This window comes from Protopterus annectens, chromosome 5.part0, assembly GCF_019279795.1.
Source record: "Protopterus annectens isolate FY-2018-M chromosome 5.part0, PAN1.0, whole genome shotgun sequence".
NCBI lineage: Eukaryota > Metazoa > Chordata > Ceratodontiformes > Protopteridae > Protopterus > Protopterus annectens.
Window position 1 is genome coordinate 514,486,542 of NC_056735.1, and position 21,815 is coordinate 514,508,356.

The 21,815-nt window shown below is 38.8% G+C and overlaps 1 protein-coding gene across 3 annotated transcripts in view; it reads right to left on the reverse strand.

The window, feature by feature from the left end:
- Positions 1 to 21,815, reverse strand: part of ROBO1 (roundabout guidance receptor 1) — a 1,916,411-nt gene that overhangs the window by 554,098 nt on the left and 1,340,498 nt on the right. The gene's annotated exons all lie outside the window — the stretch shown is intronic.

Sequence of the window (21,815 nt, forward strand, 5' to 3'; positions counted from 1 at the left end):
TCACCTATCCACAAACTTACCTTTCCTAGTCAGCCCTCCACTGATAGTTTTTCTTTGGGCTCTCTCCTTCAGTGGCTGTACCCGCTCCGTTCGCCCTACGGGCTCACTCTGCTCTCCGACCCTACCCCCAAATCTCACCCACCCCCACTACATCTAACTTTATAGAAACCTGAATCTCCTCCCCATTTCTTCCCAACCTATCCTGATTCCTCTCCCCTCCCTGCAACATATTAATTACTTACCCCTCCCCCTCCCAGCAGCAATTTAATTAGTTACCCCTCTCCCTTTATCCCTCACCTAACTACACTCTCACATATACTCCTCTTCCATACTGCCTCATATTCTACCTTCTCCTCTCTGCCTCCTCTCACAAAATCTTTTCTATTCTTATTCAACCATGTCCTGTTCAACTCAAATCACCTCCATTACATGTATTCTCTTCCTAAAAGCTCTCTTTATTTCAACCTCTTACTCCTCTTCCAAAATTTCCATCTCTTTCTCCTCCCCCACCTCCTCCACTCTCTCCCTTCCCCACCTCTTCCTTTCCACTTTTATTTAATATCCCCCTCTCTACTTCAACCCAATCCATTTCATTACTTCAAATTAAAACTCCAAACAATTACTTTAAAACCTCTCTCTATCAATCAAAACTGTATCTCCATCCTACCACAAATTACAATCCAAAGGTTGTTCTCATCTCTCCCTTTTCATGGCTTGCTCTATCAGGGGACATCCACCCTAACCCTGGGCCCACATCCAGTAACACTCTTTCTTCTACATCCTCCTCTGCTAGAAACAACCATAAATACCTTAAGTTCATTACCATTAATACCCAGAGTATAAATAACAAAATAACAAACTTCCATGCATGGCTAAATCACACTGTACCTGACATAGTAGCAGTTACAGAAACATGGCTAAAACCACACATTACTAACTCTGAAATTATCCCTCCAGGCTTCCAAGCTCTTCGATTCGACTGCCAAAACAAAACAGGAGGTGGTGTAGCATTAATCTACAACTGCCTGCTAAATCTCTGCCCTTACCAAAATCCCATCCCTCAGTTTAATAATGCTGAATTAATAATAGGTATCTTCAAAATGAACAACTTTAAAAGTATCTGTATTATAGCTATCTATATTCCCCCTGGAGACAACACTTCCACCCTAGAGAATATTCTCCTATGGGCTTCAAACAATATCAAATTAGAGACTTACATACTGGGAGATGTCAACATCAACTGGAATAAAATTGACAACAATTCTCCTACTCGTTCTATCAATCTTTACAATTTTACTCAGCTCATAAAGGACATTACCAGACCTAACAAAAATCATCCCCCAGGGTCCATCCTGGACTGGATCTTAGTCAGCCATCCAAAGAAGATCTCTGACTGTGGTATACTTCCTCACTCTATAAGTGATCATCTTCTAGCTTTTACTCACCGAGCTACCCAACACCTCCCTCACCAGCACCAATATGTCCACACTCGTAACTTCTCCAATTTCAACCCCTCTATATTCTCTGAAACCCTTAAACTAACAAATTGGGATATCTTAAAAACTATTCCTCTAGATGAAGCCTTAGATGACTTCTATAATACCTTCATGAAAATTCTAAACTCCCAAGCCCCACCTAGAACAAAATGAATAAAAAATAATGCTGCCCCTTGGCTAACTAAGGACACAAAAACTCTCATGCTACAAAGGGACAAAACTTGGAAACTCTTTAACAAAACCAAACACCCTGCTACACTACTCCAATTCAAGCAACTCCGCAACCTAGCCAAAAAACTTATTACTAAAGATAAAAAATCTTACTATACCAAACTACAGTCTACCCTCTCAAACAATCCCAAAAAATTCTGGAATTCCATCAGCTCCCTTTTATACCCTCATTCTAAACCCAATCCCTGTCCCGACAGCAATACGTCTGACACTGAAATTGCAACCCTTTTTAACTCCTTCTTTACAAACTCTATAGCTGAACTTACTAAAACCTTCACCAAATCCATCCCCTCTGTTACCCCTAAACCCACTTCCTCCTCCACTTCCCACTCCAGCTCCCCCAAACCCCCTCCCTCTTTTCACCTAAAACCAGTGTCAACCACCTGTATCAAAAAACTCCTCACTAAACTCAAACCATGCTCCAGTGTCCCAGACAAGATCCCTCCACTCTTTCTTAAGCTTGCTGCCGATGGTATCGCCATACCTATTAGCATTCTCATCAACAGATCCATCCAGGAATTTTATGTTCCCAAACTATGGAGAGCTGCATATATCCTGCCCCTTCACAAAGGAGGCAAAAATAATAGCATTTCTAACTTCCGCTCAATAGCCATTATTTCCCCAATTTCAAAAATCCTTGAAAAATGTATCCACCTGCAACTCATGCCCCATCTCCTCAATAACCAACTCCTCACCCCTACTCAACACGGATTCCGTCCTGGCCACAGTACCATTACTGCTCTCCTCTCTTTCTTAGACATTGTTAACCATGCCCGTGACTCTGGAAATCTTGTCTCCACTGTCCTTCTCGACCTCTCTAAAGCATTTGACACTGTATCCCACTCACTCCTTCTTAACCATCTTTCAAACCTCAATCTCTCCCTAGATTCCCTTTCTTGGTTCAAAAGCTATCTCTCATATAGATCCCAAGCTGTGAAATGGCAAACAGGTACCTCTACCTTCCTTCCTACCCCTACCGGAGTTCCTCAGGGATCTATTCTCGGTCCTATGCTCTTCAATATATTTATCAATGACTTTCACTCTGCAATTCCTCACTCTCAAATAGTGCAATATGTAGACGACTCTACTCTAGTCTGCTCAGCCCCTACTCTTCCCGAACTCCAGGCCAAAACACAATTAGCCTTCACAACCACTGAGAATTGGATGCTTCAAAACCATCTCTCCCTAAATGCCAACAAATCCCACATCATTATTTTCTTCCCCTCTAAAGCTCTCCCACTCGATAAGCTCTCCTTCAAGATCGCCAGCCTCTCTCACTCCTCAATAGAAGTTGTTTCTAGTGCCAAACTTCTGGGTGTTACCTTTGATGAACAACTGAAATTTAATAATCATATTCAACTAAACATAAAAAAAAACACATCAGAAGCTCGGCATGCTTTATAGAAATGCGCCCTTTCTTTCTTTAGCCACTAGACAAACCCTCGCCTCCACCTTCCTTCTACTTTCTCTATTGTATGGAGCTCCCCTTCTAACCAACCTCTCATCTTTTATCTCCTCAAAACTAGAAAGTTGCTACAACAAAATTGCTAAATTTGCTACTAACTCAAAGCATTCATCTCACCATTGCATCTCCCTTCATTCTCTTCAATGGCTTGAACTTACTAATCATCTTGACTACCTCCAACTTACTACAGCACACAAACTCATTTTTAAACCCTCTACTTGCCCTGCACTTTCTAACATCTTGCCTTTCTACACTCTCCTCAGACCTCTAAGATCAGCCCACCAAAATCTTTTCACAGTGCAAAAACCTAAATGTCCCCCTGGCCACATTCTATTTTCTTATACTATAGCAAGGAAATGGAACCTGCTCCCTCCCCTGCTAAGATCCACTACAAATCCAGAAAAATGTAAATCTCTATTCCATAATCACCTCTCACTAACCTGGAAATGTAATTGTATACTTCCTACCTAAATCCTTTCACTTCCCCTTGTAATTACCTCCCTCCTGCCCCTCTTTCTTCTAACTCTCTTTATCCCCTACCTTTTACTTTCTTCATCTTCACCCCACTGTAAACTCTATGTAAATTCTCTTATATCTTCACTTCCCTCTGACTACATGCCTCTTCTTGCAACTGTAACTTTCACTATTTACATAAAATGTATCATTCATCTGAAACTTAAAATGAAACTATATATTTTGTTTTCTGTACTATTAATACAATCTGTATAAAAATTTGTATTTTTCCTATTTGTAAATTGTTTAAGGGTGCAATTTCATTGTAATATGTAGCTTAAAATGTGTAACATGTTTATGATCGGAGCTTTTCTCACCGGGCCTCCACTGAAAATGGGCCCTCAAGCCCAGTGGACTTCCACAGTTATCAAACTGGAAATAAATAAATAAAATATGATAAAGATGCTGGGTGAGACGGGAAGAAATAGCTCCTGAGGGTACTCATAGCAGTGTTGAGAGAAAGGCATACCCAAAATGACTGGTAAATAAGCATATTCATGCCAGTGTACAAGAACTAAGTGAATATCCACAACTTCCACAACTATGGGCAATGCAGAGGTATCAAACTCCAGTCACATGAAAGTTCTGGAGAGGATGTTTGATAAACAGATAGTCAGACAATAGCAAGTAAAATAGGAGATGAGCAGTTCGTATTCAGATCAGGATGCAGCACAGCCGACCCAATATTAAGTAAAACAGATAGTTGAGAAAAAGCTAGAGATGACCAAAGAGTCCAACTGGACATTCCTAGAGCTTGGAAACCATATGACAAGGTCCCAAGAAAGCTAATTTGGGCAGCAATATGGTGGTTCGAAGCCCCATTGCTTGATTTAGTGCAGATTATGTACAAGGACCCAATGACCCAAGTATGAACAGTGTTCGGTCTCACAGAGGGGTTCCTTGTGGGAGTGGGTTTGCATCATGGTTCAGCTCTGCGCCTACTGCTGTTCATACTGGAGCTGGCCTACATTACCAAACAAGTCAGAGGGGACAGATCAACAAAGTTGCTGCTGTATGCAGATGTGGCATTACAAGCAGACTCCGAGCAAGAACTTCAGCAAAGGATATGGGAATGGAATGGTACACTGAAGGCACATGGGATGAAACTAAGTACAGATAAAACAGTGGTAATGGCAGCAAATTGGGGAAATAAGAAGAAGCTGAGAACTGAGATAGAAGGGAAGATGGTGAAACAGTTTAATAGCTTCAAGTATCTGAGAGGGGTATTTGAGTAGATGGGAAGTCTGAATGAAGAGGTCAAAACTAGACACAGAGGGGCTGCAGCCAACTGGAATAGAGTGTTGTATAGTGTATGACATAAGAATGCTAAAGAAACTGAAAAGTAAGGTGTACAAAACAGTGATGTGACCAGTGCTACAATATAGTATAGAAACCTGGGCAGTAAACGCAGAGCAGCTGAGGAAACTAGATGTGATGGAGATGATTTGCCGAGATGGTTGGTAGAATGCACACTGTGGGACAGAGGAAGAAATGAGGACATAGCAGAAGACAAAGTATCTCCAATTGCAAAAAAGATCAAAGAGAACACATTATAGTGGTTCAGGCACATGTGCAGAAAATCAGAAGACAATCTGGAGATGATGATTTGGGACAGACAGGAAGAAGACGAGGAAATGAGGACATCCAATAAGGAGCTGGATGGATTGTGTGAGAGAAGCTCTGTGACAGTCAGACATGAGTGTTGAAGAAGGCAGGAATATAGCAATGAAATGAGAGAGATGGTGACAGTTACCACCACCACCAACCTCATGTAAAAGGGGGTTGATGATGATGTTTAAGAATCATGCCCCTAGTGAGTTATGCCATTCACACAGTGTAGCTTACCAGTTTCCCACCACTCAATTCTTACTCCACGTTATCTTGTGAGACTCCACTGCTATAAATATTTTATTTTTATTTATTTTACATTTGTTGACCGGGATAGTCCGACTGGATGCATGTCCATTTTCAGCGAAGGCCCGGGGAGAAAAGCTCCAAGGGTAAGCAGATACAGCATTGCATAATACCAGCATTACATATTACAAACAGACTATTTACAGAGATTACATAAGTAAGCAAGTTGAACAAGTTCCACAGGTTAGAGTTAATCTTGAGCACAAGTCAGGATTAAATTAAATTACACAGTAAACTGGTTAACAGATTTTTTACACATTCTAGAGAGAGTTAGCCAGGCTTGATACATTGACATAGCCAGTTAAGTGATAAATGTTGTTTGAGTCTAGTTTTAAATTAACCTAAGGTGGAAAGTAAGGTAATATCATCTTGAAGAGAGTTCCAGGATCTATTTACAGAGTTTGCAAAGAGAGAGTCACCGGCTGTGTTATTAATTTTTCTAGTCTGAATTAGTAGTTTGTTAGAGGATCAAAGCGGTCTAGGATTGTTATAGGGGCTGATAATATTTTTAAGTGAAGGAGTATTGTCCGGATTATAGAGCATTTTATAGGCCATAATCAGTTGGTTATACTGGATTAGGCTGGGTAGTTCAAGCCACCCAAGCTGATTTAGATTGATGCAATGATGTGTCCTAAAAGGCAGCCCAGTGGCAAACCTGGCAATGTGGTTGTACCAAATTGAGAGTTTGTTAAGGACAGTCTTGTTTAAATTCGAGAGTAGAGCGGATGCATACAGAAGGGTTGAAAGAAGGCGAGAGCGAGCTATGGCAATTTTAGCTGGAGGGGTTAGGAAGGCTTTTATTCTGTAAAGTGACCCTAGTTTTTTATTGATGGTTTTGATAGTTTGGCTAACATGTAGGTCAAATTTTAGATTATTGTCTATGATGACACCTAATAGTTTTGTAGATTGTAGGGTCAGGGGAGATTATTGTGCCATCATTTGAATTTATGGTAAAGGTGAAAGCGGTAGACCTATGTGTTGGTGAAAATAACAGCATTTTAGTTTTTTTGGGATTTAGGATCAGACGATGCTCAGAAAGCCAGTTTTCTAGTGTATTAAAGGTTGTCTGGGTAGCTGACCATAACTCTACTGGAGATGTGGCAGAGCAAATCAGAGTACAGTCATCAGCATGTTGGATACAGAAAACCAAAAACCACGGACTGGCTGAAAAACGTTTTACTTCAAAGAATAAAATAAAATACAAGCGAAATATACAAAAGTAACAATCAAAATCAAGTAACCGCTTTCATTTGGCGTTTGCCAAACTTTTTCAAACTAGTAAAACATCACTTCCTGTTAAATAAATAGTATATATTGGTGATGTAATAAGCTGAAGCTTTGAATCCTTAAAGAAACAGCACTTACTAAACCAAAGTAGTATATGAAAGACTATATATCAAACAAATAACTAAATAAAATGAAATGAAATGAAATGAAACATAGTAGCGTGCAGTGTTCAAACCTACAAAATCAACAAGCCATAAGAAATACACGTATAACTAACTAGTGTCAATCACTCCTATTTGTGAAAGCAATACATTGTGTTACTTTGACTTCCTTTACAACAAACGCAAATGTATGTGCACAAAAGTGCAGTAATGTACATATTAAACCTGTCACATAAAATACTTATTATTCAATACTAAATCAAGTATATATGTGTATTTCATCCCCTGTATAAAGAACCAATATAAAGCACATTAAATCGCAAAACATAAACTTAAGACTAAAAGTGTGTACTATGACTGATAAGTAGTCTGTTAACCAAACCAATCAATGTCAAATGAAACCTATTAGAACTTTAATATGTAAAACAAAATTGTGTTGTAAATTAAAAAGGATGTTTTGTGTATAAAGGTATTACGATCTAGAATGACATAAAATTAACCTAAAATTAATGAATGAATAAATACCAGAAGTGTTCTATGTTAACGTGAAGTTAACTTGAAATTAATAAATGAATAAATGCTAGAAGTATAGTGAAATAATATACCATAAGTGTGACTGACACTTTATATTGGTTCTTTATACAGGGGATGAAATACTTTTGTGCATTTGCGTTTGTTGTAAAGGAAGTCAAAGTAACACAATGTATTGCTTTCACAAATAGGAGTGATTGACACTATTTAGTTATACATGTATTTCTTATGGCTTGTTGATTTTGTAGGTTTGAACACTGCACGCTACTATGTTTCATTTCATTTCATTTTATTTAGTTATTTGTTTGTTATATAGTCCTTCATATACTACATTGGTTTAGTAAGTGCTGTTTCTTTAAGGATTCAAAGCTTCAGCTTATTACGTCACCAATATATACTATTTATTCAACAGGAAGTGACGATTTACTAGTTTGAAAAAGTTTGGCAAACGCCAAATGAAAGCGCTTACTTGATTTTGATCGTTACTTTTGTATATTTCGCTTGTATTTTATTTTATTCTTTGAAGTAAAACTTTTTCAGTCAGTCTGTGATTTTTGGTTTCTGGATTTTTAGTTTCGTTGGGGCTCTTATTGTCTTAGCATATTGGATAGAGCTGACTTTTGGGACGACAGTATAAAGGTTGTTAATGAAGACGGAGAACAGCAAGGGCCCTAGTATAGAGCCTTGTGGTACTCCAAGGGTGTTAGGTAGAAGGTTAGAGAGTTTGTTCTGCCAGAGGACAGCCTGCTGTCGACCATTCAGGTAGGATTGAAACCACTGAAGGGCTCTACTATCTAGGCAGAATGTTTGCAGGGTGTGGATTATTAAAAGTTGGTGATCAACCATATCGAATGCCTTGGAAAGATCCAAGAAGAGGGCTGAGGATATATAATTATTGTTGCGATTATGGTTTATGGTGTTGGTAAAGGCTAGGAGGGCTGAAGTAGTGCTGTGATGAGGACGGAAGCCATGCTGAGTGTCTGCCATAAGGTGATTCTGGATTAGGTGGTGCATGAGTTGTCTATGAATACATTTTTCCATAATCTTTGCAAGTGGAGAGAGTATAGCTATTGGCCTATAACTGGAGAACTCAGTAGAGCTGCCTCCTTTGTGAAGTGGGATTACATAGGATATGTTCCAGATGGTGGGAATTTTAGCTTCTACTATGGTTTGATTAATTAGTACTGAGACGGGGTAAGCAACAGCATCAGCTGATTTTTGTAGGTACTCGGCAGGGCGTTGATCAGCAGAAAGTGTAGTGGGTTTTAATTTTTTGATCAAGGTACAGATAAGTGAAGTGGCAACTGGTTGGAAGCTGAATGTGAGTAGGTTTCTAGGGTTGCTACTTTCAGGACCAGGGGAGCTAGGAGGTAGTTGGCTAGCTAGGAATTGAATTGTATCAGTAAAGAATCGGTTAAAACTGTCAGAAACATCTTCAGGGGTTTTATCAATAGTAGCAGCAGGGATTGGGGTTGAAGTTTGTCCGGGAGGTAGTAGATTATTTAAACCTGCCCAAAACTTCTGAGGGTTATTTTGATTTACTGTCTGTAAATTACAGTAGTATTGTTTTTTGTCTTGTAAAATTGATTTTTTGGTTTCGTTCCTGGATTGCCTGTATTTAATGTGATCTTGAGGGTGTTTAGAAGAACGCCATAAAGCCCATGCTTTGTTTCTAAGGGTAATTTTGAGTTTAGACTCTTTAGAAAGCCATGGCGCAGTTTTTGCCTTGGTTCTCTTTGAACGAACAGGTGCATGCAAATCAAGGATCTCAAGGAATTTGTTGTTACAGTATGCTACTGCTTCCTCTAAGGGGAGGTGTTTTAGAATAGACCAATTACATGAGTTTAGTTCTTGTTGGAATTTGGCAGGGTCAAAGTTTTTAATGTTTCTAACCTTTCTGAGTAAGTGTTGTTGGGAATTAATGGTTTTGTGCTTAATTACATATGTGAGAAGGTGATCGCTTAGGCCATCAAGGAGGGTACCAGAGGTGTACAGTTGGTAGTCACTATTTATGAGTGCCCAGTCAAGTATGCTTTCCTTTTGGTTGGGTTTACCTATCCTGGTCGGGGTGGATATAATTTGTGTAAATGTATGCAGGTTAATATGGGTATGTATACAGTACAACTGAAACTACCACATCTCAGCACAATGTGCACTTTTATCTGTTTATTCCCAGTCAGTGTTATACCACTTCTCTTACTTGGATGTAATATAGTGCCATCTCTTTTCACATTATCCGCACTAATTTTTAACACCAATTTTTTTCTTAATCTTGTTATATTTCTGTATATACATTTATCTATTACCATTCACTCTTGTCCACTATATTTTGTTTTTGGTGTGCCATGCTACCCAGAATATGCCTACATATGGTTATTTTTGATCAGAGCTATATTCTGATAAATAAAATAAATAAACAAATACATGTTCTAACACTATGAGGTACTGTAAACTGTTACCTGTAATTTGTGTGCAAAGAATGCTGTCAAACTTGACCCCCAACCAAATAAGGTGGTATAAGATTGTCTCAGTATGTTTAATCATTGTACCGGGAGAAAATAAACTTTCATAACTCATTCTGTTTATAACATTCTCTTCCTTAAGTATTTAATTTAAGAAAACTGATTTTTGTGACTCACAGTTTAATGTGATGCAACCTATCAAACTGCATTCTTTCCAAACCCTGTACTATGCTGAAGTTTAGTGACTCTTTAGTTATTGTAACTCATTGCCAACTACCTTAGTTCTTCGCCATATAAAGGTGCAGATGCATGCATCTCCAGCAATGACTGGTGCTACTAGGTTGCAGTCCCTCCAGATTTTCAAACATTTTTTTTGTATAAAATAAATTGTTTGCGATAATTACTGCTATTCCTTCTCAACCATGGTTCACACAACTTGCAGCAATTCTTCTGAGCATGACTTTCAGTCAAGGCTGCTGAAGAAGAAAAAAATCTATGGGATGTAATTTAAAATAGCCCATCAAAAACAATGAATTCCCCATAAAATGTTATGCTTTCCATTCCTCCCACTGTAATTAACAAAAGTTAAAGACAGTCCTTATAGGGGCCAGCAGAGCTGACAGAGTAGTTGCCAGTAAACAAATTGTCATTGGTGGTTGCCACTTGCTGTCTACTGCCAAACCTGCATGTCCAGAGATGGTAGGAATAACATCCATTCCTGCTGCTATGATCTACGAGGTTAAGTATTGTGATAGCAAACTGCTTCAGTTACAGAATGCAAAGACTTGCTGTTTTTATATCTGTCATTGAGCACCAATAAACTGCTATCTTGAAACTACAAAGATCATCACTTCAGTTTATAAAAATCTTGGAAGTGGTTGGAAATCACTCAAGTTACCAGTAAGCCATCTCAGCTGGAGTAAGCAATTATAGCCATTTCTTTCTCAAGAACTGTAGACAACAATAGGTCTGCCTTAAGGAGATGTGGAAATGTTATATTAACTGCACCACAGAACTGACACACTGAGTGAGGCTTAACCCTGGATTCATTTTTTCACATCAACGTGTTCATTTATAAATTACTGTTAACACAAACACAACCGTGTTCTTTTGGTCAGTCATTTGTTAGAAATACAAGAGTTAATCTTTGCAGCTTAATTGTATTATTGGAAGTCAATATGATAGGAGACTCAGTTTGCCCCAGTCACCTGAAAGCAAATCTCCCTGTGTACATTACTTTGATACAGCACTTCTGATCCCTGTGTTTAAGATATGTTTAATAGAAAACATTCAGATCTATGTAAAAATGCCTGTTCAAAATGCTGATTTCACTACATTGTAATGTTGATCAGCATTAGGTAATAATGATTACATTTTAGAAATCTAAATGATGCTCAGATGGCATTTTTTTTGATTTACCAACAGAAACATATAAAATGAGAATTAAGAACAATATTCTTTTGCGTAAAGATGCTAGTTTCCTTTGATTTACAAACAGAAACAATGCAAAATGAGAATTGATTATAATACTCATTTTACAGAAAAATTATATTTTGTTATTTTCAATGTAGCACAACATATAACATTTTACTTGTCCTGACAGACATGCACACATTAGAGATTTGCTATGTAATGTAGTCCTAACTCATTCCAGTTAGCCCCACCCATGTCGTTACACCCTGTAGCCCCAGCTTGCTTTGAAGTTACCAGACAACCAGATGTTTCACCCCCACATAAGAGCTACAGATGCGATATTTCACCAAAACAGAAGATGTGCTGCATATTTTTTTTTTTTATGTGGAATTTCACATACAGAATAATAGCACTTAATAAATATGTTTCATATTCTTTAATGGGGGAAATTATTATTAAACCAAAAAAGAAAGTTTCAGAAAGTCAAAGATATTGCCATCTGAAGATATCCTAAGTACCATCTGGTGCCACCTGTAGTATTTTAAACAAATAAGCAAATATTAAAGGAAAACTCCACTCTAGAACTAAAAAAAATTCTGTTTTTTTTTTCACTCTGTTTCCTGACCTATTTTAACACCTCAAAATCACTCTAAGTGTTTTATTTGTAATTTTACAATTTTCCACAACATGGCTGGGGCTTGATACATCAACATGGTCTTGTTCTCCCTCAACCCTTTCTCTTTCCCATAATGCTTTGCATGACTCATGCCATATATAAGGAAGTAACTGTGAATTCCCATGCCATTGCCTTATACTGGGATTTGTGAGTCACTGTTATCTTCTTTAGCTTTTGTAAAAGGACTGCTTCTTTTCTGTCTATTAAACAGAAAAATACATTTTCATTTAAGAAAATGATGAGCCAACAAACCCACAGTGGTCTTATTTCATATATCTTCCTGTCTTCACTTTTTTGTTACTTAACTTTTGCTTCAGCTTGCCTAGCTGCAGTTGCAAAGTAAGATGCACAGTGCTTCTCTTGTTTGAAACACACGGTGTGATATTATTTGTCAAAACAGAATTACACACAATCAAAAAGTAATGTGCAAGTCCATGCATCACTGTTAACTATTGCAACCACTTCTCAGACAATTCAGCGACAACAGAAAACTATTTGCAAAGCCACATTTATTATATCAGTAAATTAATCAGATTAGTGCAGAAAACTTAAAATACATTCCCAGCAGTGTGCATATAATAAATACATAAAAACAGTATACTGCTGCGTGTGGAGGACAGTGTTAAGTGTGATTATATGAGCACATACATGTTTGAGAAGTCTATGCAGCTAAAACAAGGAATTTATAGTTGCACGCCAAGTGAAGTTTTGAAGAGAGGCAAATTCCCTTCCCAAGATCCTCACACCGGCTCTATGCCATAGGACCACCAGAGAAAGAAGAGGACTGACTAGTTGTAGCAGTAAAATAAGGCCCATTTGGGCAAGACTACTACATTATATATATTTTTAAGTAAAACAGTGCAAGGGGTATTGGGGAAATGAACAGAAGTACTGAGCAGTGAATATACTGCAGTGCCATTTAAGGGGGCTGTGCAGAAGGCCTGAAAAATACTGGGTAAAAGTACTGAGGGAATGGAGAGTGAAAATGTGAATTAAGGTTCTCTCTACCTTAACCACATTTCAGTGAAAGTAATCAGAAGTCAGGTCTCCTATCATCTTCCGCAGTTTTTCAGTTTCCATAATATAAATGCAAACAAACTGATTTTATGGGAATTAAAGATAGAAACCTATCCAGGCAGAGTGCAGAACTGCCACTGTCATCCGCTTGCACAAAGCTGGTGCCACTACTGACTCTGGAAACGATCGCAGTATTAGCTTGACAAGTCTGATCAGTAAAGCCATGGAATGCATTATTATGGATCTCATAAAAAAGGACATAGGCAATCTCCAAGTACTTGACCCCACCCAGTTCGGATTCGTCAAGGGCATATGTTGCCTGGTGAAATTGGTTGGCTTCTTTTAGACTGTCACCAAGGCCCTGGATGAGGGAAAGTCAGTACATACAGCTTACCTTGACTTGGCCACGGCCTTTGACACAATCTCCCACTCAGGCATCATCGAAAAGCTAGCACAACTTGGCATAAATACCTGTCTAATCAGGTGGTTGGCCAACTGGCTCAACGATAGGACCCACAGGGTCAAAATTGGTACCTCCGCCTACAACAACAGACTTGTCACTAGTGGTGTTCCCCAGGGATCTGTCCTGGGACCCCCTACTGTTTGGCATCTACTTCTCAGAGGTCCAGGCAAAGACAAAAGGCCTGTGGGTGACCAAGTTTGCAGATGACTAAGTTGGGTGCTGTCACTGACTCCCTAAATGATGTTAACATACTGCATGAGGGACTTCACAGCAACAAATGACTGGTGCCAAAGTCATGGCCTAAAGTTAAATGCAAAAAAATGTATTATCATATCATTTGGCAAAAACACGGCCCCTACTGACTACCACATCAAGAGCAACCCCCTAACCACACAACCTGTGATGAGAGACTTGAGTACTCAAGTTGACAACAATCTCACATTCGACCATCATGTAGCAACAGTGCTCAGAATAGCCTTTTACTTGGTTCATCTCATAAGTAAAGGGATTACATCCAGAAAAAAGGAGGTTATTACCTCTTTGTGCTCCTTCCTCATTAGGCCAATAATTCAGTATAATGCCCCATTTGGTATGTACCTTTCCAAACATCTGCACAAACTGGTGAAGGCCACAGAAATACCTCACAAAGAGAATCCATGGCCTCTAACACTTGTCCTATGCGGACAAGTTCAAATCACTATCACTCTACTCAATATCATACAGACTGCTCAGAGGTGATCTCTGTCTCACCTACCATGCCCTACTAGAGATGCTCCATATACATAAGTCTAACTCCTCGCGTATTACTCGCTTGAAAGGCCTAAATCTAATATACAACATCACCACCACCTACTGGATAGACAGGTTAGTCTCCCAGTGGCTGCCCCATCTCTGGAATAGACTTCCCATACATGTCAAGCAGAGTACCTCTCTGAATCTCTTCAAGCGCAACCTTGATGAGGGAATGGAAAACCACAAATTTCTCAGGGGTTTCACCTGTGTCCCTCACTGACAGGGGTGACAGGTGCTGACTGAGGTTATTTTTCTGGGGATAAACTCTTGGCTGGGCTTGTAAGGGCCCCAGAGCCATCAGCCTAGTAACTTCCTATGATCCTAGAAGAGCAGACTGTCAAAACAAACGTGAAATGTCCAAGGACACCACTTCTAGAAATCCAACCTGAACACTCTGCTGGCGAGAGTTCAAGACTAAAAATCATCAAACAGAAATTGATTGAGGAAACAGCTCTGTGATCCTACCTAGACAATAAGTAAATAAGACTTTACTTCTAGTGGAAGCTCTTATTTAAAAGGGGGATAATAGGCTTAGAAATGTCCTCATAATGAAAGACTGAAGCTCTTCTTCTTCTTTCGGCTTTTCATGGTTAGGGGTCACCACAGCGGATCATCTGTCTGCTCATGATTGGCAGTGGAGTTTTATGGTGTCAAGTTGCCAGCCTGGTGCCCAACCTTCCACGGAAGGCACACACATGCATGCACTCATGCCTAGGACCAATTTAGAGTATCCAATCCACCTACAGCATGTCTTTGGTATGTGGGAGGAAACCAGAGCACCCGGAGGAAACCCACGCGACCACAGGGAGGACATGCAGACTCCACAGAAGGCACCCTAGCCGAGGATCGAACCGGATAACCTCTTAGTGTGAGGCGGCAGATGAGTAGCCCCAAATGTACATATAAACTGAGCCAACTGAATGTAGATGGAAATTGAACTCCTGTAATTTGTCCTAATCAGATTGTTTGGCCTGATGAAGTCTGTTTCTGGGTGAAAGCACTAATCATTTTCAACAAAATCTTTCATTAGGAAATTTATAAAACATTTTTTTTTTTACTTTTAAATAAGGAGTTCCTCTAGAAATAAGGTCTTATTTTCAGAAGGTCTTAGCAGAATGTCGCAGCTGTTGACCTTCAAACAACTTATTTTTCTGTTAAGCAGTTTACTAGACAAGCATTGCAGATCACTTTTGACTTCCAACATGTAACAGTGCCTTGCAAAACTCTTTAGTAAGTCAGACCAACCTTCAACATTTGGTTTAGTAATTAATCTCCACCACAGGAATCATTGCAGTGTGTATGCACATATACAATAATGCATTACACCACAGAAACACTCCTCTAAGCTCCAATTGCTTCTCAAGTCATCTTCAAAATAGAGATAACCGATCAAAATGCATGGATGTATTCTAAGGAGGTTACACCAATAACTCAGGCTGACACATCTATGTGAATGATGTATATCACAGAAATTACTCCTAACCACACTGCTGTCTTATGACGCAGAATCTTTTTATTGAGCAGGAAACAAAGGCGTTCAGATGAATCACTGCATCAATGAACTCTGCAGACTGTGTGTGTGTGTGTGTGTGTGTGTGTGTGTGTGTGTGTGTGTGTGTGTGTGTTTGTGCACGCACGCGCACAAGCATGTGTGTTTGTGAGATTAAGCTTCATTGGTGACATGTACAACCACTGCTAAAACAAGAAGAAAAAGGGAAATAAAATGAAAGATGCAGTAAAGAAAAAACATGATTAAAGAAAACAGCAGTGTTTTATTAAAATCCACATATAATATGGGCCAGAAATTGACCTCAGTGCTCACCTGAAGTTATATAAAGATGTATTTCCACATAACATGTGTTTAAGCTTCACCTCTGGTAGTATTTTTCAACTAATGGTTTTCAGGCTTTCCTCATCACTTAATTCTAATCTCTGAAAGTTAAACTATTAGTATTGTTTATATTGTAAAATAAGCATTTAGTCAACTAACAAAGATCAAAATGAAAAATGCATATGTTTAAGCGATTATATCATCTTTGGTAATAAATACCAATGTCAGAAACACAAATGAGTGACCACAAAAGACCAAAAACAGAAATGTGTGACACACAAAATGACAGAATCACAAAACACTGACAACTACTCTTCCGCTACGAGTAAAAATAGCTACAAAATCCAAATCAAGTATCTTCTGACGAGTGGTACTGTAGAGAAACAGAGTTTTTGGTAATGTAACATGTAGGGTTAGGGGTACGGTAGCACACATGAGCAACAGAGGGCAATAGGGGAATCATCATTATGTTCTCATCTGAATAAGGGTAGTGCTGGTGAGGTATGGATGGAGTTGAGCAATGTTTACTACTGCATGTCTTACAGATTACTTGTAGACAACCATTTTTTCTGTGCTTGGCATTCTCTTACTGGTGTCCAGTTCAGGCTAATAGTCTCATTCCTCGCCGAGAAAGGAGAGTCACCACCAACACTCACTCAGTCCTTCCTCACTGACCCTCTACCTACAGGGCTAATCAACAAATCCAAAACACTGGCCCTGCTGTCAGGGAAAAAATCTCTGCACCATCTTTGGGAAAAGTAAGGCATCCAGGGTTCAATCCAAAAGAAAAAAAAAACATTCCTGGACCAGTTTCAATATTCAACAATTTCAATACTTGATGCAGACAAAAATAAATAAAGGTGTAACACAATCATAAAAGTTGTTTGTGGCATAAATACTTTAACAGAAAAATAAAGCTTGAGTAGCACAAAATAAAGGACAGTGTTTGCAACAGTAATACAATTTATCTCATAGCTGGCAACAGTGAATTACAAAAGCGGATTAATTCATCTGTAAATTCATTAAATCCCCTGTTTTAAATGCTCCTGAAATCATACCCAGAATGCATTTCATCACACACCTTCGGGTTCTGTAATGTCAGCTGCCTAAATGTAGTTCTGTTTCAAAAGTCCAGGCAGTCCCGCATTCAATACAGTACCTATTACTTCCAAACTTGAATGTGATAGGAGATGCTAGCATCACAGGTTAAAAAAGAAACAGCACTCTACTACCTTTGAACCAGTTTTCCCCATAACTAACAAATTATTAAAACAGTTAATTCAAATGCTGGTAATTTACAATATTTTTATGACACGGTCCTCATTAGCCTTGCAGACAGTAACTGCTGCAACAGCATAATCCATTGTTGCATGTCAATTTCTTAATGGCAAACTTGTTATGAAGCACATTTCACTTGGGTTATAAACATGCAATAAGACAGAGATCAACATTTTTCTCCTCAATTCATTTAATTCAATTGTTACATCCCAAAGCTGTTAAGCATTTGGTAATTGCACAACACAGTGTTCACAATACATCTCAACTTGATAATGAACTTATCAATGTGTTATAATTGCTTTTCCATTAGTTTGTAGAGCAAAACAACAATTTTTGCCTCGTGTAAAAGAGAAACTAATCTGTAGGAAGGGAATCACATTTGGTTTTAATTACCCTTCAGCAAGCATAAACTAATCAAGAGGTTTTTTGTGTGTGGTAAACTGCCCTTATCAGCAGAAATGCTGCAGCTTCCTGTCCACGGGAATACCCAATCTTTGTTCAGGTAAATAATTACAAGGGAAGAAAATTGCAGAGGTTCCAGCACTACAGCTGTTATTTTTCCGCTGGGTAGTTTTCACTGTTGCCTCTTATTATGCTCCAAAAAGAGTAAATTACACAGCTTTCTGTTAACAAACTGCATTACCCTACATCCACTTTTTATATTTTAACTCTCTTTATCTGTACTTTCAAATTCTGTAGTTCCTTTGACTGTGATTAAAGACAGACAAGAATGAATGAAAAGGTGAATTAATTAAAAGAAAAAGGTGTATGATGAAAGGCAGGCAAAATATAAGTAGTAGGAAAGCAACCAAGGATGGCAGAAAGGAAAAGGAACAGAAACAAAGAAGGAAAACAGACCCAAAACTATATGTCGAGTGTGGCTGAGTAGGTGAAGCGGGGAAGGACAACTGCACTAACTATGTTATGATCAGCACACTGAGGGTGTGTCTGGATACCCAATGATTAAAAGAAAGGAATGGGGGGTAGTATGCTTGCATTTGTAGTAGTTAGATGGAGTGAATAGTCTAGAACAGTGACGGCGAATCTATGATACGCATGTCCAAGGTGACACACGCCACAACATTTTGGGTGACACTCCAGCGATTACCAACACCCGAGTTACCAAAGACACTGCTTTTGCATTCATTGTTCATGTGAAGTGCACTGAATTATTTTGTGCCAGGAGCTTCTGACATACCAAACCCAAAAGGTTCACCATTACTGGTCTAGAACTTGGGTATGAAATAAGAAAAAAAAATATTCCAGATGCTTGAGGCAGATGAATGTTGTTGATAATAGGAGGGTAATAACTGAAAAGGCCAGTTAAGGTTCAAAGGGCATGAAAAGAAAAGAAACCTGAATTCTGGATAGAAAAAAATTGTATTGCAGCCTTTGTATCACAATGAACAAGTAAAGTCAAAGAGGTTCTTACAGCAGTCTGGTAAAGCGGTGACAAAGCAGGCAATACAGTAATAAATAACTCTTGATGGAAATGTGGTTTGGAATTAAGTGGATTTACAGAAGAAAGGGTAGGATCCAACAACTCAAAGTTTTCAGCAATTAAAGCCTAACTTAGAAAAGTGCTGCTAGTCTGTGGTTTTAGTCTTTAATCTGGCATCACTACAGAGGAAACATTTTAGGGTCAGTAGTGCCTGAATTCCTTGAAAGTGACTATCAATGATGGAGACTGTCAGTAGGCAGAAGGACTGTGGAGGTAATGAAAGACACATACTTTGTCATTTTATGTCAAAAAGTCATTTAGTTTTTATTGAACCAAATAAAATGAAGATTCTACTTATATGGTTTAGTCTGGGTCTTAGAAAGTGGCTCAGTTTATCTGAAGTACATTGCAGGAAGTCATATCATTGTCCAAGAAATGAGCCTCAATGAGGCCAATACTAAAGAATGAAAAAGGAAAAGGTCTAAGAACTACAGGGCAGAGTCCATTTCTAGAGATATCTTGGATCTAATCAAGATGTGGCTTGAGAAGTCATCTTATGATTGATTGAGCAAAGTTAATACCTAGGAGACCATTAAGGAGAAGGACATCATTACAACTGCTTTATGTATATAAAGCCTTCTGTGTGATTCTTTGGTATTTTCTATGTCTTGATTTTATGTTAACTTACATATTTTTACTTTTTTGTATAATATATCGCTAGACAGATATATACACACAATTTATTACTGTAATTGATTCCTTGATAACTGTATGTTTACCTTGTGGACATTTTACATGAATGCTTTTAACTGAGCTGTGCCTGCAAGTTGTCACCATGCACCAACATGATCTACAAATATGAATGAATAAATTTATGATCGACAAATATGGTCACACCGAGTCAGCACATCCTGTAGACTGCAAACCCAGAAAAGAAAATCTGATGAGTTAAGCTAGGTGCTAAAACCAGGTCATAAGTGATACTGGTGTGTAAAAGAAGATAAAAGAAAAATAAAACTGTTAGATCTTGCTAAAGGGTAGGCAGGACTAGCCTCATTGAGTCTGATGACTATGGTGGCCTTTCGGATGGAAGATGTTACATCTGAGCCAACTGCATTATAAAGGACAGTGTAGGCAGTAGAAGCTTCCAGACTTCAGTGAGGATCACAGCCTTCAAGTGTATGTTTTATGTGGTGGTGGGGTAGTAATGGGCACATCTGATGTTTGGCAGAGATGGCTGCTGCAGTTCAAAAAGTCTGTAAATTCTGGATGAACCTATCAGCACATGATGGTAGTCTTGTGAGTGGTAGTACAAATCATACCTCAAACAAGAGGAAGGCTAGTCTACTAGTAAGCAGTGGGCTCACGGGAGAACCAGCAAGAGCATCATTTTAGGTTCAAAGGGGTGATGCAGCTCTCCAGATGTTTCTTAGACTTGAAAATGATGGAGATAATCAGATCAGTAGTCCAACTGCAGGAAAAAAATGTGATGCTTCCAAACAGATTAGAGCTCCTCTTGATCCTTCATTAAAGCTTTCAGCTTGGGACAAGGTCAAGGGTCTTCATTACATGAATAATAACCTTACCCATAAACAAAATGAATGACAGCTTTACATAGGGATTTGAACAAATGAATCAGCCAGGTGGCAAAAAAGTCAGCTGTGAGGTGAAAGCTATGAGTATAAATCAATTTACTATGACCATAGTGACTAAAGTCTGTGTAGCCAAACACTTCCTATCCACTTACTTTTGTAATACACAGTCTGGACTAGAAGTAGGGGAATCTCAGCAATTGCTGTAAAACTGTATAATGGCAGTAGCAGTAACAATGAAAGTAATTTGCATCTGTGCAGAGCTTTTTATACAGTGCAGGCATCTTACAGTAAAACTGATGTGCTAAAACTCACTGGACTTGAAGTGTTACACAGAGAGGGACCATTATACAACATTGTCTGATCAAAGACTGCTGTAACGGGGCTCGGTTTTTAGCTTTTTATTGGTTAATTTGTTTAAACAGGTTTGCTCATTTGCTAATGCTATATTAAAAAATTACACTTTATGCATTGCCGCTTAGTTAGGGTTAAACTATTCCTGCCGCCATAAAGTCTGCTCTTCAAATTTTCCCTTAAAACTAGCCAGTTTTTTAGTTTTAGCAGTCAAATCTGTTTCTTTGAGCTTAGCACTTGTTCATAACTCGTTGTATGTAAGCACTAAATAAGCTACAAATTACTTCAGCACTCAACTTTCCTCACTTATCTAGAGGAAAACAGTTTTTAGTAGTAAATAAATAAGCACCTATCCAGGCATGTCTATGGGTCAGCTCCCGGTGTTTTCTCCTGTCTACCTGATGAATCTGGGCATCTTGGGGCAATGCAGCAATTGCCTCATGGACACAGACAACCCTCTCCTCCTAACACCCAACACTACAACCTGTTTGAGATGCACTTATATAGCCAAACTGGAAGCAAATCTCTCTTCACCCAAGACTGGACTAGACAGTCAAGAGGAAAGGGTAAACACTTGCACCACACCACACTCATCACATAGTCCCTCAAAACCTATACCACTAAAACACACACATAGAAACACAAAACACACACCTACATTCATGGAGGCTCACAATAAAAATCTGCCCAAGCAACAAAAACCACCAAAGCAGAAATGCAAGCAACCTCCACCCCCAACACAACCCAAATGACACATAGCACTCAAACTCAGTGTGCCACTCAACCACAGCCCATAAGGCATAACAACATACCCAACACACTAGTCAAAGGTGACTCTATAGTCAGGTACACTAATGTTCCACTCACCAGGCTAAACAAAGAGAAAATTACTATCAGCTGCCTGTCGGGTGCCCGGATCCACCACATAATGCACGCACTCAGGTCACTCCACAACAAG